Source organism: Miscanthus floridulus, chromosome 14 (genome assembly GCF_019320115.1).
Source record: "Miscanthus floridulus cultivar M001 chromosome 14, ASM1932011v1, whole genome shotgun sequence".
Classification (NCBI taxonomy): domain Eukaryota; kingdom Viridiplantae; phylum Streptophyta; class Magnoliopsida; order Poales; family Poaceae; genus Miscanthus; species Miscanthus floridulus.
Genome location: NC_089593.1, coordinates 18,223,947 through 18,241,266, shown reverse-complemented (window position 1 = coordinate 18,241,266; position 17,320 = coordinate 18,223,947). Strand labels below are relative to the sequence as shown.

The following is a 17,320-nucleotide window of genomic DNA, read 5'->3' as shown; positions in this document are numbered from 1 at the left end:
GACCGTCTCCGTAAATCGATGATTAATAGAAACGGATGCCTTAGAATGTCTGCCCCTCTCTAAACCTATTTTTAGAGGCTAGCATATTTTTTAAGTGTCTTTTAAAATATTTTGTCTCCCAAAATTATTTACAGAGGCAGTCAAATAAATGTGTCGTCTCCTATAAAACAAAAAAAAACTCTATGTCCTATTTTTTTATTAGTAATTTAAGTACGTGCATGTGGGGCTCCAGCATGAATGAAAACACTCAGGCGTGTTTTCGAAGTTTGCCACATCACAAGTTTGGTACAAACTTGGCCTACTATTTGCTGGTAACTAAAGACTTGGCTGCCGCGCATTTGTTTACTTGTTTTTCTCTAGATTCATCTGAGTGCCATAGCTTGCCAGATTTCGCTGCCGCACTCGTTCCGGTTTTGCCACGATGGGGATGCAAAGCAAACTGGCCCTAAGCACCACATTATTTAATTCACATAAAGTCCTTATATAAAAAAACCCACAAAAAGTAAGGTAGGACAAGTGACTTGATCCTGATATTAGGAATTCAAATCAAATATCTCAATTTGAATCCTAATATGTTCTCCGTTTCAAATTGTAAAATGTTTTGATTTTTTTTAGATACATTACTTTTAGGTACTTTTATTATATATCTAGATATAGTGTATATCTAAGTATATAGAAAAAATACTAGAAAAACAAAAATGTCTTACAATTTGAAATTAAGAGAATAAAAGAGTATTATTCAGGCTCGTAGGCATCGTGTCGTCTCCGTACGACAAGATGTTAAAGTATAATAAGTGCAGTAGCTCTGTTTTACTGATAATACATAATAACGGATCGGTAATGCAGACATTCACAACGTACGCACACTCATCCCTATGAATGCACGCGTGCAAAAACCCTACGCCTATAAGCAACGGCGGAGCTACGTGGGGGCCATAGTGGGCCATGCCCCCCCCCCCCCCCCCCCCCCCCCCCCTTGTTCTGAAATTTTTCTAAAGTCCATATACTGTTCAGAGGGAATAGAAATACAAATACAAGGCCATGACTTAATAATAGCAAGCAATCAGTCCATCCGTAGGCATGGCAAACAACGCAATCCACTTTCAGTCTCCATTTCTCCCTTCTGCTTTTCTTCGTCAGAGTGATAGTGTCTCTGTGGCTATACATCTCTCACCGCAGATGGCTCTGCACTTGGCATGCCGCAACAGAGCTCTTGCCAGCCTACAAAGCTCTCGGACTGCCGCAAAGTGTCTTCTTATTCAGCACATGCTTGCAAAATGGCCCCCCTTGCTTGGGCTGCACGCTCCGCCACTGCCTATAAGCATCTTTGAAGACTGTGTTGGCAAATCCTCAAGATTGACGAAGTCACCATAAGTGCCTCGCTGTCGATGGCAACATCGCCTACCACTAAAAGCACAACGCCGTTAAATCCTAAAATATTCGCTTTCACGGGGAGTTGAACCTAGAACCCTTACGTGCTACTGAGGCTCTTGTAACCACTAAGATATAGGCCCTTTCGCAGAAATGCAGAATTCTTTACTACCATAGCTTCGTTAGGTACTCATGGAGGCTGTCGCGAACATGCTCAATCTATATATGCGAGTAGAGGTGGGAATAGGGAAGGAAGAGAAGGAAGAAGGGGAAGGTGGTGTGTTCAATAGTGGTAGCTCACTGGTGGCGCCTCGATTCTCATCATCTTCCCCACATGGTGTTATGGTTCAACGTCGCCGCCAAGGAGAGAAGAGAAAGGATGACTCTTCAATGGACACACTCTTGATGCCCAAGCCAATGAGCACCATGGCCAATGTGAGGACAAGTTTCCGCATGAAGAAGAGCTTTGCATTGCTCTTCTACAAGAGCACCATGACGCCTTTCACCAGCACCACAACTCTCGTCGAGACGCCTTCACTACCACCTTGCATAGCTACAACATCGCATGGGCAAGTGCAGACCACCTATGCAATCCACTTAATTTGGCTCATTACTACCCGCAACTTCCTTCAGTTCCTCATAGCGCCACCACTAAGTATCGTTGTCGTCAAGATGCTTGCATGTGAGAGGGGAAAAGGAGGCTAGGAGCAATTTGGTCATTCCATGTGGCTAAATGGATTAGAAAAAACAAAAAGGAAAAAAGATCCTTTTTTTTTTGGAGTTCACGTATATAGTGGCAACCACGCTTTAGAAAAAATGATGCCATGTCATACTAAAACTAGGATTTTCTGTGTTAGGGGTGGCGGGTGATATTTTTTTGTTTCAATAGTTGGGAGGTGTCTGCTACCTTGTTTCCGAACTTAAATTTGACAATCAAACTACCATGCTAGTTGAAGGTTAAAAAATAGACTTTACGTACACTTAAAAACAACATCCATGAATGACAGTGGAAGGACTGGGTGTGGTGTGGGTGTTAAGTGTTAACTTATGGCGAATTGAACGTCGGATCCTTTTAAGGTAGTACAAGTGCATTAGTACTTTATTGGGCGCAGCAGTTGACAGACACTTCTTAGCTTGCTAGTACGAGCGCATTGTTATTCCTGAGTTGTGGCATTGACATAGTCCTGAGCTTGAGCTTGGTAGGAGGGCATTATAATCAAGGGACAATTGTCTATTGGACATCCAAATTGATGGTTCTTTGTTGACGGACACCTACTTTGGAGTATTTTGCTAGAAGACACTATAGTTCGATGAAATTAGGCCACAGGACACCGCTGACCGGTTGCAGTCGGTTGAGGAGAGAGAACAGCGGTGAAATAACATTCTTGCCCCTGTCGCTTTCTTCTTCCTCTCCCCCTTTCTCTTTTTTTTCTGTTTCCTGTCCCCGCCACCCTCTCCGCCTCCGACGCCCGCGCCATCGTACATAACTATAAGAGTGAAACCAAGACAAATGGGGAAGAGCGCGTCGCTGACGCTGTGGCAGAGCACGACGGAGGCGGTGAGCGCGGTGCATAGCGCGGTATGTGAGGACGGCATCCCGCTGGAGCTAAAGAGCATCCATATATAGGTCTCACCGGCGCTCGACGACAGAGGTGAGCTGTGGCAGAACCGCCTAATCTAATGCCTTCTAGGAGTACTTGTCTTTCATTAGACACTAAGTACTCAAGGGAGAACATTAAATTACGCAGTTCCGTCGGGCACACCCCATGAGAGAACCCAAAAATCTACATTTTTCCATCAGGATCACAAATGGGAGAATAAAACTTACATCATTATTAATAATTTCTTACATCACTTTTAATACAACATCAGAGTTTAATATTTATTATTTATAATAGCGGAATATAAATATGTGATCAGAGTTACAGCGGAAATAAATATCTATTCATGACATGATGAAACATTAATGTATAAACTATGACAACAGATTATAAAACTTCTATTTTATAAAAACATTTAGTGAGAGTTATAAATAAAAACTTTGCTCGCAGCTTAAAGGAATCCTCTCTGAGCCCACCAAGAGGAATTCACACCTAAGAGTCAGCTCTAGCATCTGCCTGTCACTTGCAACAGGGGAAAATAAAACCCTGAGTACTCAATTATACTCAGCAAGACTTACCCGATAGGAGGAAAGAAAAGACTCCAAGGATATGCAAGGCTATCTAGCTTGTGGGTTTATTGCATCTGCAGTAAGCATTCTAAGCGTGCGTCCTTATATTCAATTTTATTCGTAGTCATCATTAATTCATTAACTAACTATTCTATGTAAGCACATATGCTACTTTCAAGCAGGTGGTAAGCGATCAGATTTATTTTACCATCTTTTATCTTCCAGTTCTTACTACGGTGCTAGACTATAGACAAGTCGTACCGGATCGCCCGACAATTCGTGAATCAATGTGCCCAGCTGGGTACCCTGAAACACACGCCCCGCATATACCCCAGGCACAAGCAGGAACAACCCACCACTCTCCTATCATGAGGTTCAGGTCCTTGTCCAAACTTGGACTCTAAGCTTCCACTCCTGAGTCCCGGACTCAGTGCGGTGCTTAGACCTCCACCATCCCTGCCTCCAATCAGTCGGTCCGGAAAAGAGCCAGAACCCACGACAAGAGAGCAACAAGCCTTCCCTACGCCCATACACAAGTATGTGTTTGGGATAATAAGTCTGTGACCTGCCTAGAACTCAATGCAACGGTCGGTCCTTAACCGACACAGGCGGAACAAATGCAATCCAAGCCTCGCTCGAATGCCAAACCAAGTTTAGATCCAAAGTACCATTCCGCCCGGTCTCCAATTATCATTCATATATATTTTCCAGGTGATAATAATATAATAGTAATAATAATATAGTTTCTATCTCTCATGAGTGACATGCAATCACTCGACTTCTTCCGGAGTCCTATAGCATAGCAATCAACACGATCCTGTCATACTAGTAGGACTCATAGGATAAAGATATATATATATGCAAGTGGGTTTCATTCAACTCCTTAAACTTAATGCACAAGCATAAATTAAAGTGCAGAATAATATGGGTTATGCACTGGGGCTTGCCTGGGTAACATATAACCAAAAGTTAGTATTCTATCTTGGTGACACGATCTCCAAAAGTACCATCTCACCAGCAACTCCCGATGACTCTGCGATCCATCGTCGTCCCTATTATGGTATGCAATGCGATGTAGAGATGATGCAATAGTTAATTAACAATGCAACAACAACTCTTAAAACAGAGTACATACTACGAACTAACAAGCTAGCTCTAATGACTAACGTACTAATCTACGTATCAACACCGTCGAGAAAGGTGTCGTTTCCCAACAAGTGTTTTAGTTATGCAATTCCAAGGTGTTTCTTTACTTCATTTATCTGATTTAATATACTCAAAACTAGGGCACATTAACCAATCTAGTAAACTAATTATTATTGGGCTACAAAAATTACAGAGAACACCTGATAACACTTCTAACCTACTATAAAATTTTTAGAGCTAACACTATCACCGATTGATCACGAAAATTCCTACAAGTTTATGTCTTAACAATACTAAGCATGTTAAAATAATTAGAGCAATTCTAAAAACATACAAAACCTGTGCGAACAAAATACACTATCAGATAGATCATGATTTTAGAAACTTAACAAAATTCGTTTAGCATTTTTGTGATTTTTCTACACTTTTTGGTGGATTTATGAAGTTTCTGCAAATAAGAAAAAAGGAAAATGCAATTCCTCTAGACACTGGCTATGCGGCCAGCCCGCAGCCAGGGCGGCCCATGCGGACGCACGGCCCAGGCGCACAGCGCATGCATGCGGTCCAGGCGTAGGCGGCACAAGGCCGGCCCAGATGGGGCGCGCGGTGGCCCAGCAAGCCGGCCCACGTGGCCGGGGCAAGGCGGCGACGGTACATTTGTGAAGAGGCCCCTGAGCTTTCCTCAAATCAACCCGCAATACTTTAGGCACTATGCATCACTATTCATATGAGTCAGAGATTTACATTGGGGCCCCTAGAAAAATTCTATTCTTACACAGCGGTCCTTTTCGTCCTCGTCACAAGTAGAGCATGGGCAGGGGAGCTGGCCGGCGACCGATTCGGCACGAAGGGTGGTCGGCGACGATGGAGGCGGTGCGCAGGAGCAGCGAGGGTGACTGTCGCTCTCGTGGGCATTGGCCGCATGGCTAGGGGTAGCGCGAGGCGGTCCAGCCGCGAGCGCTGGCGGTCGGCTGGGGCGCAACGGCGACAGCAGGCGACGGCGGGGACGCTATGGGGCACGACAACGGAGGTGGAGCAGCGCGGGGCTCGGGCACGCTCACGCGCATGGTGGCTGGCGATGGGAGGGGCTGCAGGTGCTTGCAGCGGGCTAGCCACGTGCATGGCGGTGTGCAGAGGCCGTGGTGGGGGGAGCCATCATCGATGGGTCTCTGGCTAGGGCGAGGAGAGGTGGTCGTGGCCAACAGCAGCTCGGTGTCGTGGCTACCGTGTCGGGGTGGCGAGGTCATGGCCTTGGTGAAGCAGAGGAGGCACAGCGTGGTTCCCACATCGGCGAAGCGAAGCACGGCGTGGTAGAGGAGGCTCAGCCGGCTGGGGCGCAACAGCGGTAGCTGGCCACGGTGACGGCGCTCCTGGCTCGGGTGGCTGCACAGCGGCGGAGGAGCAGGGATGGAAGCAGAGTTGGTGGGGTGGTGACCGAGCCCGAGGCTCACGACCATGGCGGTCGGTGCGCACGCGCCAGAGCAAGGAGAGAGTGGGGTCGACAAGGACCGAGCAGGGCAGGTGCCAACCGGGCGGGGCGAGGCATGCGGCAGTTGTAGCGATAGACAGACAACATTGCAAGGACGTGGGCAGCAGCAGCTCAGTGAGTAGGTGGGATGAACGGCTGAAGAAATGCCACGTCGACTAGGCAGTGGCCGCGAACGCAACCCGAAAGACAGAAAATGGCGCCATGCATGCTATTTAAATCATACCAAAAACTGCTTAAAAGCTCGACTAAGGCTCAACCATCTACACGAACCTAAAGTCCACACCACCGGCTATCTAGTGAAGCAATCATCCAGACTAAAGAGTGACTAGTGAAAGGATCAAGATGCCCAAGAGAGGGGTGAATTAGGCTAATTCTAAATTTCTTTGCGACAATTAAACCCTATGGTTAGCCCAACTTCACCCCTTGTGCCTAGAAAGTGTTTCTAATGTTCTACCATACAAAAAGTCTTACAACCTAAGTTCCAATCCTACTCTAGCATGGCAATTCTATGAATGTAAAGACAAGAATTGAATTGCTCAAAGTAAATGCTCAAAGTAAAGGGAGAAGGAGGAACGCGACGATATTTTGCTGAGGTATTGGAGAGTCACCACTTCCCACTAGTCCTTGTTGGAGCACCCGCGCAAGGGTGTAGCTCCCCCTTGATCCACGCAAGGATCAAGTGCTCTCTATGGGTTGATTTTTTGACACTCTGTCGCGGTGAATCACCCACAACCGCTCACAACTTGAGTTGGGTCATCCACAAGCTCCGTCGGATGATCACCAAGCTCCCAATCACCACCAAGCCATCTAGGTGATAGCGATCACCAAGAGTAACAAGCACGAACTCTCACTTGACAACGACAAGCCTAATGAGAAGGGTGGATGCACACTTTGCAACTCTTGCTTTCAGTAACGAGGCCTCTCTCTTGGATTCTCAAATCTCAATTACCTCACTAGGACCTTGCTCTTCTTGGCACTCTCAAGGGTGTTTCTCAACTATTGGAATGAGCAAAAGTACCCCCTCACATGAATGGAGGAAGTATTTATACACCCGTGTTCAAAACGAACCGTTATGTGCCTCTGTGGGGTGACCGAACGCTCCGGTCAAGTTGACCGGACGCTCCGGTCAGTTCTCCCCGAAATCTAGTGTTTAAGTTATGACCGGACGCTGGACAGCGTCCGATCAGCACTGACCGGATGCGTCCGGTCATAATTTTCCCTCTCTGGAACCTTACTGGAGTCGACCGGACGCTGGCACCCAACGTCCGGTCGCTCACCTCTCAGCGTCCGGTTGCACCAGATGATTTCACCTTGATCAAATGAACTGACCAGACTCTACACCAGCGTCCGGTCAACATTTGACCCTCCATTCACTTCCAACTCTCAATCATACGTGAATAAAGTTTGCTCCAATTGATCTAAGGGATTTTTAGTTGCTACCTAGTGCTAGATTTAGCAAGTGTGCACCACACCTAACCCACTAGACTCACCTAGGTCAAGCTACCCGTCCATACCCCCCTTAATAGTACGACCAAAGGAAAAACAAAGTCCTAAACTACTCTAAGTGTCTCTTCAACACCAAACAACACTTAGAACTAGTCCATCCTTAACCTTGTCGTCCAACCTTTGAAAATCGAAACGATTTCCATTGTAGGGGCATGGCAACCATGATTGCCCAATCAATTGCCATTACCATGACCTAACTTAATTGCATCTGCAAAACATATGTTAGTCACAGTAATCTCGTATTATCATTAATCACTAAAACCCAACTAGGGGTCTAGATGCTTTTAATCTCCGCCTTTTTGGTGACTGATGACAATACCACCTCGAGTATATGAAAGAGATGAGGTTTTTAAACATGCGTGGTTCATATAAGCTTTTGACAATAAGAACAAAAGAGTTAGGCAAGCTTATATGACCCAAGCCAACATGATGCACTCAATAGATATGAAATAAGCATGAGTATAAGTAATAAAGCTCATTCGCATTGGAGTAAAACACGAAAGCAAAGCAAATGAGCATAACACAAGTGATATGACATATAAATAATTCAAAGTAGAGAGCACACATGTCACATATCACATAAATATCATGATCATGTAGATAACACTATCACATAAATATATGGTTCGATGCATGAAAGTAAACACACTAATGCATAATAGTGTATCACACATAAAACTCCAAATATAATAGATAAGCTAATAGATAAACTCCCCCTAAATGTATCACTCCCCCTAAGTCCAACATACTCGAACCCTCTCCCCCTTTGGCGTCAAAACACCAAAACCTAAGGGTCGGTTGGTGGGGCTGCAGTGGGTGAGTCGGGCATTGAGATACGAGGAGTGAGCTAGAACTATGTGCCATCATCATATGATCCTAAGCTCTGAGTAGAATGACCCCCTATAGCTAGAAGCGACGCTGAAGCGGTCTAGGCCAGATCAAGAACTAGTGCGGCCTGTGATGCTGCAGGTATGACTGACGCAGGCGGCTCTGATGATGCAACTGAAGAAGGGAGCATCTATGTAGTCCTAGTAATAGGTGAAACTATGGAAGGACCTAGGACATGTAGATATGGCGGAGTAGGCTGCCTTGTCAACTCACTAAAAGTAGCACCAAGGCTCCTGGAGACTGATGTATCTGGCATAAGCAGCGAGGAAGTCTGAGCCGGTGTGAAGCCCGTCTGAAAAGGTCTGAACTGCGGGGCTAGCACTGGCGAGGCAAACCACTTAGACACCTGCTCTGGAGTCGTAGAAGTGGTGGTAGGCTGGCCGATCTAGGGTGAAGGCTATGGCGGTGGAGCCCCAATAGCAGTAACTATATGCTGCATAAATCCGAGTAACTGCTACTGCATGAGTAGTTGCTACTGATGCATGGCTTGCTGCTGCTGCTGTATAGCATGCTACTACTGCTAAATTGCCTGCTATTATCGCTGAAACTCATCCTGCCTAGTCTAAAACTGAGCAAATATAGCAGCGGTCTCCTAGGCCTAGCGAGCCTAATCCTGCCTCATCCGCTCAAGTATGGCAAGTAGAGCGAGGTCTATCTGTGGTGCAGGTGGAGCTGAACTAGAACTACCGGCCTCATGGTCATGTCATCATGGAGGCATCTGAGGGATAGCCTAGTAGTCATCATCTAAGCTGTTACTAGGGTCGCTCTCAACCATCCCCTCCTGCTGAGCATCAAGCTGCTCCTCCTCTATAGCTGCAATACCCCTGATGGTCTCATCCTACTAGGCTACAGTCCCTAGCACCTCTAGACGACGGCACGGCTGGCTATGTGTCCTCACTGCACTATGGCGGAGCATCTGAATCATGTTGTATGCATGGGACTCTATAGTAGCACCACTATACTCTGCCAGCATCTCAGGTGGCCTCACAGTAACTGCCCTATGGATCAAGAATATAATCCAGTGAGCATATGGCAGCTACATGTGACCTCTGAAGCCCTCTGTAATAGTATCCTCCATCTCTGATAGTAAGAGATCCCAAATATCAAAAACAGTCTGCTGCATCAGAGAGTTTAGTAGCCATAACTGTATGCGAGCTAGGCCCTCGCAATATCCCATCCTTGAAAGCAGGGTCCTCCTCATAATAGCATCAAGCACTCTAGCTATAGGAGTGAGATCCCTGGGTGTCCTGCTCGACCCCTCGCCGAAAGGCTCTGTGAAGCAATGGCGGACAAGATCTGAAGGGGGCACAAGACCGCTATGAGGGCGTCTGAGAGGCTATGTCTGTCCATAGCACTCCTCATGTAGCCAGATGGGCTGCTCCTAAAGCCTGAGTATCTCTCTGACCCTAAAGCTCATCAGCCTGTAACCTCTGCCTCTGAAAGCAAAGTGAATGAATCTGTGCTGTGGGTCAATCTAGAGTGTAGCATAGAACTCATGGACCTAAGATGGAACATATAAGCCTATCCATCCGAGTAAGTCTATCCACCCTGGCAGGTAAGATAGGTATGGGCGAATATGCTCTCTAGCTGCTGCTACAATAGACTCAATGTTGCACACCCTCTGAGATCTGAATACTGCCCCACTGTTAAGATATGCATCATAAAAATCTTCCTACAGTGGTGTGTAGAAGCCCTCTGATGCACGCTCATCTCGCCTCGACGGAAACCACTCCTCGAACTGAATGAACCTGAGCTCCTACACCTGCTTGGCCGTGGCGGTCCTCAAATCCAGATGAGTCACTAGAGGTGGACCCTATGGTCTAGGAGGTGGACGAGAACCCCTCCTCTGTGTCTCTACCCTCGGTGTCACCTAGGTACGAGTACGACCAGAGCGGCATAACTATGGCTGAGGTGCCTGCTCTGTCTCCTCTGACTGCACTCCCTTTTGAGTCTGCTCTATCTACTATGGCTCCTACTATGACTCCCCCTGAGGCTGACTCTCATCAATAGCTACACACCATCCTCCAACCATGGCTGTCCCAGCTGGACCACCATGACGGCGCTCAACCTGCTCAAGTGAAGCCCTCTATGCTGGTGAAAGCTGATCTACGATCTGGACTCCACTCCTAGCACCTCCTCTCTCTACACGCTCTACGGCCTCTACAACTGCGGCTGCTCTTGCTGTGTCAGCATTTGGATACTTGTGCTTCTTTATTGCAAGCTTCTTTGTCGCCTTGCCTTTTGCCTCAGAAGGCAGGCGAGGCGGGGGCCTCGGATCCTCATCACCGAGACCACCTCTGACATTCTTAACACAAGCCATCTGATGGAGTTGAAAAGAACAACTACCCTAACAAGAATCAACTGCCAATTGTCTCTTCCGAGGCTTGGCCTCGATCCGTACTCACGAGCTTAGCCCTGAGTTGACTGACAACTACTAATGAGACCTCAGAAACACTGACTCGCTGCATGTTACAATAGATCGGATATATGAATAATTTCAATATACATCTAGAGATACGAAACCCTAAAAAAGCAAGCAATAGATAAGAAATTAGAATCGAGGGCTTGCTACCTGACGAACCGGCGAATCGATGAGAAGAGGAACGGATTGGGGAACCACCGGATCGGCAATGCAAGGCTAGGGTTGCAATGCGTTGAGGATCAACAGTGCAATGTGGTGAATCGGCCATGGAGAGGCGATGTGGGCACTGATGCATGCTGGTGAGGTGAGGATCGGTGGTGCTTGGGCACGGCGGCGCTGGAGCAGTGCAGGTGAGGCAGCGCGGGCTATGCAACACAGCGGCGCTAGAGCTGCGCAAGCGTGGCATGGGCAGGCGGCGTGGTGAGGTCACGACGGCTCGGCGATGTTGGTGCATTGCGGTGGATGCGAAATAGGTCAAACACTGGTGCAATTTATAGTGGCCCCCCGGACGAAATAGAAAAGGAAACGAGAAAGAGTCCGGATCCCGCACATTTTCTACTGACTGGACGCTCCGGTGGCAACGACCGGACGCTACCACCCAGAGTCCGGTTGACTCCAGAGAGGTCCAAATCCCTTGGAGTCATGACCAGATGCGTCCGATCACAACTAAACGGACATAGCCAGAGTCCGATCGATCCTGTCTTTGTCTTCTTTGCTTGACCGGACATAGGATCACCTTTTGACCGAACGCTGAACAGCAGAGTCCGGTCACTCCTTCGCAGCTTCTGTTCACCTCCTGTGAACTGACCGGACGCTGGACATCAGAGTTCGGTCACTCTTTTCTAGCAAATCTTCAAAATTCCTTCGCGTTGCCTGTTCCTAATCAAGTCCCAACTCGAATAAGATCCAAATAAACACCAATTGGGACTGATGTGGGTGACCTCTCTCAAATCCTCAAAATTTTTCAAAGTATTTTGCCTTAGGATATAATTCTTTCTAAGAAAATAGGCAATAAAATGGTGATTGAAGATAAATGACAAAACAACATTCATGCATATGCAATGCAATACTTGAAAGTAAATCTAGTTGCTTGTCAAGTTTGATCCAAGGTTAAGCTTCTTCACTCGCTTTTCGACGGTTATCTTAACCATGTTAGACAAGTCCTATATGCATTACCAAACATTAAACATGTTGTATATTACAATGCAATGCAAGGGACAACACAAGCTCATTTTCTAGTGAAGTTGTTAAAATCAAGAATATTGAGCTCATTCCGCAATCGACAAAAAGTCGCCTCATCTAGCGGTTTAGTGAAGATATCCTCCAATTGATCCTCGGTCCTTACACCTTCTAGTGAAATATCATTCTTTGCAACATGATCTCTAAGAAAGTGATGGCGGATATCTATGTGCTTGGTGCGAGAGTGTTGAACCGGATTATTTACAAGTTTTACCGTACTTTCATTGTCGTACAAAAGAGGCACATTTTCTAGAACTACACCACAGTCTAGCAAAGTTTATTTCATGTAAAGTATTTGTGCACAACAAGCACCTACGGCAATGTATTCCGCTTTGGCGATGGACAAAGCCACACTATTTTGTTTCTTGGAGGACCAAGACACAAGTGATCTACCAAGCAAATGGCACCCTCTGGATGTGCTTTTTCTATCAACTTTGCAACCGGCATAATGCTTGGTGTGTGCTTAAGATACCTAAGGATTCTTTTAATGGCAATTAAATGAGTTTTCTTAGGATTAGCCTAAAATCTAGCACATATACACACACTAAACATGATGTCGGGCCTAGATGCGGTTAAATATAACAAGCTACTAATCATAGAGCGGTAGAGAGTTTGATCAACCGTGTTACCTCCCTCATCTAGGTCAAGATGTTCATTAGTTGGCATTGGTGTCTTGATTGGCTTACATTCATCCATCTTGAATCTCTTGAGAAGATCATTTATATATTTCTCTTGAGAGATGAAAATCCCTTCTCTCATTTGTTTGACTTGAAAACCAAGAAAGAATGTAAGCTCTCCAATCATTGACATCTCGAACATCTTCGATATCAATTCACCAAACTCTTTGCAAGAATCTTCATTTGATGATCCAAAGATGATATCATCAACATACACTTGACAAATGAAGATATGCCCATCAATCTTCTTAGTGAAAAGTGTGGTGTCAACCTTCCCAATGGTGAAGCCCTTCTCAATGAGGAAGTCCCGAAGGCGCTCATACCAAGCTCTTGGGGCTTGCTTAAGCCCATATAACGCCTTAGACAACCTATAAACATGATTAGGATATCTAGGGTCTTCAAACCCAGGAGGTTGATCAACATAGACTAGTTCATTAATAAAGCCATTTAAAAATGCACTTTTCACATCCATTTGATATAGTTTCATTTCATGATGTGATCCATATGCAAGGAGGATACGGATGGCTTCTAGTCTTACAACCGGTGCAAAGGTCTCTCCAAAATCTAAACCTTCAACTTGAGAGAACCCCTTTGCAACTAGTCTTGCCTTGTTCCTCACAACAACGCCTTGATCATCTTGCTTGTTTTGGAACACCCACTTTGTTCCAACGACTCTTGGACCTTTTGGTCGCTCTTCAAGAGTCCAAACTTCATTGCGGGTGAAGTTGTTCAACTCTTCATGCATGGTATTTATCCAATCCGGATCTTGAAGAGCTTCTTCTACCTTAGTAGGCTCAAAGCAAGAGACAAAAGAGTGATGTTCAATAAACGAAGCAAGCTTTTGAGATCGAGTCATTACACCCTTTGATGGACTCCCTATGATGAGATCTTGCGGATGAGCTTGTAGTAGAGGTGAATTTCTTCTATCAACCACTTGAGGGGGAGGTTGTGGAGCATCAACATCTTGTGCTTGTACCACCATTTGCTCATGGGAGACATGAGTGTCTTCATTTTCTACTCTTCCATCTTTATCACCATCTTGTGGCACATTTGATGAAGAAGGTGGATTGATCACTTGTACATCATCTTCATCATCTTGAGGCTTGATGTCTTCAACCGGAATATTCTTTATAGCCTCCCTCAATGGTTCATCACCTACATCATTAAGATTCTCATGTGCTCCTTGGGAGCCGTTAGATTCATCAAATTCCACATCATATGTTTCTTCAACCAAGCCGGTGGCATGATTAAATACTCTATATGCTTTGGACTTTGATGAGTAACCAACAAGAAAACCAATATCACAACATCTTTGAAACTTCCCTAGGTGTTGCCGCTTCTTGTAGATGTAGCATTTGCAACCAAACACCATAAAGAAGGAGACGTCCGACTTCTTCCCATTGAGTAACTCATAAGGTGTCTTGCCAAGAAACTTTTGAAGGAATAGGCGGTTGGATGCATAACATGCGGTGTTGATAGCTTTCGCCCATAGAGCTTCGGGGGTGTTGTACTCATCTAGCATTGTTCTTGCAAGAGTGATCAATGTCCGGTTCTTTCTCTCAACTACACTATTTTGTTGAGGAGTATATGTTGCAGAGACCTCATACTTGATCCCAACTTCATCACAATAGACTTTAATGTTTGTGTTGTCAAATTCCTTCCTATTATCACTTCTAATCTTCTTAAGCTTCACTTCAAATTTATTTTGTGCTCTCTTGGCAAACTTCTTGAAGCATGATGCAACTTCGGATTTTTTATGAAGAAAGAATATCCATGTGTATCTTGAATAGTCATCAACAATCACACGACAATAAAGATTTCCTCCTAAACTCTTGTATGTTGTTGGTCCAAATAAGTCCATATAAAGGAGTTCTAGCACTCTTGTGGTTGACATAAAAGCTTTTATTGGATGAGTATTTGAAACTTGCTTGCTGGCTTGACATGCACTACAAAGCTTGTCCTTCTCAAACTTCACATCCTTCAACCCTCTCACCAAATCATTCTTAATTAGCTTCTTGAGTGAGCTCATTCCAATATGAGCAAGTCTTCTATGCCATAGCCACCCAAGTGTTGTTTTGGTGAATAGGCATGTCAAGTTAGCATCTTCGGAGGTGAAATCCACTAGATATAGGTTGTTGTATCTAAATCCTTTGAATGTCACTTGATCATCATCCTTCTTAGATACAACAACTTCCTTCTCGGTAAACAGGCATTGGAAGCCAAGATCATATAATTGTCCAACGGATAGCAAGTTGAAGCTCAATGAAGCAACATATAGCACATTTGAGATTGAATGATCATTTGATATTGCCACTTTGCCCAATCCTTTAACCTTGCCCTTTGAATTATCTCCAAATGTGATTCTTTCTTGTCCATCTACTTCTTTATCTAGCGAGGTGAACATACGAGGATCACCGGTCATATATTATATGCAACCACTATCAATTACCCAATGACCTTCACCAGTCTTGTAGTTCACCTATACACAAGAGATTAAGCTTTAGGGTCCCAAACTTGTTGAGGGCCCTTCACCTTCTCAACAAGTGACTTTGCAACCCAAATTTTCTTAGGCCTATTCTTGTTGGGAGGTCCTAAGAACATAACTTTTATCTTTCCACTAGAGTCCTTTCTAAGTATATAATAAGCATTGAAAGCAAAAGGTCTATCATGCTTGGGCAAGGGTTATGGTGGTGGAGTTTGGCACTCATGGGCAAAGTGGCCTTCTTGTCCACACTCAAAACATCTCTTTGGCTTTGGCTTTGACTTATGTTGTTGTTGAGCTTGAGCCTTCTTCTCTTGGTTTGCCAAGTACCCAATGCCACTTCTATCCATCTTCATGACGATGTTCATTAGTAGCTCACATTGAAGATGTTTTCCTCTTGTGAACTTGCTCAATCCAATCTTGAGATGCTCTTTCTTCAACTTGAGCTTCTTGTTCTCTTCCTTGAGTGCATCATTATTTTTCTCTTCTTTGAGTTTCTTGTTCTCTTCTTTTAGCTTCTCATTCTCAAGAATCAAATCACCATCATGATCAAGAGTTTCTAGCACAAAAGTATTATGGGTCTTGATTTCTTCAAGATCTTTCTTGAGCTTTTCATTGTCATTCTTGAGCTTGACAAACTCATCATAATCATTGGTCTCAACCACTTGCTTTCCCTTGCTACTAGAACTTTGCTCAATGCTATCAATGATCAAATCATCACATGATGTAGCTATATCAATCTTAACAACATTGTTAGTAGCATCATGTGGCTCATTGGATAAAAATTCTTGAGCAATGATAAGATTATCATGATTAATCTTAAGATTGGTATATTCTTCTTTTAGCATATTATGGCTAGTGATGAGCTCATTGTGTATCCTCTCAAGTTTATCATGTTTATCTTTAAGCTCTTTCTTAGAAGATTTGAGCTTCTTGAGTTTGGATGACATAGCATCATTTGCTTCTCTAAGCTCAGCACTAGCCTTTTCAGCCACATCACATTTTGCTAAAAGAGAATCATTCTTAGCTTCTAGCTTGTCATTCTTAGCTCTAGTCTTTCTAATGATCTTAGTGTATTGATTTAGCAATTTAACAAGATCATCATAAGAAGGTGATTCATATTCATCATCATCACTATCACTATCACTATCATCATTATTAGCATGATCATCACCACTACTATCATCATCATTTGATACCTTGCGTTCACCTTTGGCCATATGGCATAGGTGTGTAGAGGATGATGGAGGTGGTGTCAGTGAAGATGATGAAGAGTCAATCACAATTGCGGCCACCTTCTCATTATCACTATCATCATCGGATGAGCAACTTGATAAATCAATATCCATGAGCCAATCACCGACGATGTATGCCTTCCCATTCTTCTTCTTCTTGTGGAAGTCCTTTTTCTTGCCATCCTTCTTCTTGTATGGCTTGTTTTTCTTCTTCTCATCTTCTTCTTCATTACTTGAGTCATCTTTCTTTCCCTTGTACTTGTTTGTGTACTTGTCTTTCTTGGGCTTTGTGCATTGGTGTGCTAGATGACCAAGTTCTCCACAATTGTAGCAATCGATCTCCGAGATTGACTTCCTTCTACTTCCTTCTAGAGCTAGTGAAGAACTTCTTTTTCTTCCCATCAAACTTGATGCCACTCTTGTTAAGCTTCTTTAGCATCTTGGCGGTTCTTCTCACCATGAGAGCAAGACTTGCATCATCAATTTCATCATCACTTGAGCTCTCATACTCAAGCCTTGCTTTGCCCTTCTCTTGGCTAGCTTTGAATGCTAAGTCCTTGTCTTTCTTCTTAGTAGAGGATGAGCTATCATGTGGTGTGATGTGCATGTACATCTCATGAGCATTGATCTTTCCTAAGATTTATGTTGGTGTAGCGGTGGAAAGATCACCTTGATGAAGTAAGATCACAATATGC

At 44.6% G+C, this 17,320-nt stretch overlaps 1 pseudogene; it reads right to left on the bottom strand.

The window, feature by feature from the left end:
* Positions 1 to 2,661: 2,661 nt before the first annotated feature.
* Positions 2,662 to 17,320, bottom strand: part of LOC136503125 (uncharacterized) — a 35,975-nt pseudogene continuing 21,316 nt past the window's right edge.